We start from the raw sequence: 1,864 nt of genomic DNA, 5'->3' as shown, positions 1-1,864 counted from the left end.
GCCTTACCTTACTCTATTACCTTTTCCTCTCTAGTTATTTGCTTCCAGTTCCTTGGTTGTTTTGCCATTTTTTCCTGTACATTCCAGCCCATTCTTGCCTGTTTTCTGTACCCCTACTTACATTCACCCCTATTGGCAAAATCTCCATTCCCAATTTTTGTGTTGGCTGAGTTCTTAGAATATTTTCTGCTACTTTATGATTATAATATTCTGTATTATTGATATTATTTTTCTTAAGGATCTGCATCCAAAATCCTACTCTCTCTGTTTCATGGACTTCTCCCCTACTTCATCATCACCTCTTTCCATTTTGAATTATAACCTTATGCTTGTGTTATGTTAACTGTGCAGCTCTAAAATATCCATTCAAATCAGATAATCCTAAATTATCTTGCTCTATTGGAAGAATCAGATTATCCCACATAACTCTTACCTTTTTCCCCTCCCATATAAATTTCTTCAACTCTTTACTAATTATGGTCTATAGCTTCTGCTCTGGTTAATAAAAATATGCCTGCTCCGTATATAAAACAAAAGGGGCTAAAAAACATTTTTGCTGCTTGTATCTTACTAACTATATCCATAAACAAGAGCTTCCAGTTTCTCAGTTTTTGTATTATCTTTTGTTTAATGTATTCCCACATATGCCTAGCTGCCATATCAGAAGTCTTTTTAATCCATACTTAAATATTTTTTCATATCATTTCCCTATAAATATGAGCATTGCTGAACCAATTCATGTGTAGGTACACAATTTATGGCTATAACCTTTGTTTTATCTTTGTTAATTTTATATCACAAAAATACTTGAAACTGTCTCAAAATGTTCCACAACACTTAGATGCCCTTTTTGGATTTATCAGATAGAATGTAATACATCTGCCAATAAAGCAAACACTTCTTCATTTCCATACCAGTTATATCCTTGCATTTCTGACTCCCTTACTTTCTTTGCCAATTGCTTTAAATAAAAAGCAAATAACAAAGGGGAGAGAGGACACCCCTTTCTGTTTCCCCTGGTCAAATGCAACATATAAGATAGGAACCCTCCCACTTTAATTCTTGCCTGTGATCCTTCATAAATTCCCATAATTAACCTTATTATTGTACCTGGGAATGCAAATGCTTCTGTTGCCCTATTCATAAAATCTCAGCCTACTCCAGCATATGTTTGTTTCTGCATTAAGACACTAACAACAGTGGTATTTTCTTACATTCTATTTCCCGCTGGATTATCATTAATCTGTTAATGTTGTCAAATGTTTGCACCCCCTTTAAAAAAACACACTGATCTATTATCTATCAATTTTGGCAAAACATTTGCCAATCTTTTAGCTAGTATAGACAAACATTTTATAATCATGGTTTAAAATTGAAATGGGTCTATATGAAGCTGGGATTGATGAATCTTTACAGTCTTTATGTAATATAACCACCACAGCTTTCTTCCTAGATAATGGTGTCTTTGCTTCCTTTTAAAATGCTGTTAACTTCAATAATTGGCTAAGCTTCTGGTGTCATTCAAAGGGGATCCAGTATCTGACTGCCTTGGATGACATGAACGACAAAGCACGCGATGGTTTGCACCTGTCACCCCTGGGATTCAGGTTACTGGCTAAGGCTCTTGCCATCCCTATAGTGCCTTTTTTAGGCAAGGTTCAAATGACAAAACTACCACCATAACAGGTAGAAGCAAGCAAAATCTGAAGGTAATGCTACTCAATGCTAGAAGTCTAAACCTCAAGATGCATTCTCTCAAGGCTCTCCTAAAAATGGAGAACATTGATATCTGTGCAGTAACTGAGACCTGGTTCAAAGCTTCAGCGAGCACCCCTGAAATACCAGGCTACAACTCATACCACAC

This window comes from Protopterus annectens, chromosome 1.part1 (genome assembly GCF_019279795.1).
Source record: "Protopterus annectens isolate FY-2018-M chromosome 1.part1, PAN1.0, whole genome shotgun sequence".
Classification (NCBI taxonomy): Eukaryota; Metazoa; Chordata; order Ceratodontiformes; family Protopteridae; genus Protopterus; species Protopterus annectens.
The sequence above is the reverse complement of the archived record's forward strand: the minus strand, read 5'-3'. Positions refer to the sequence as shown.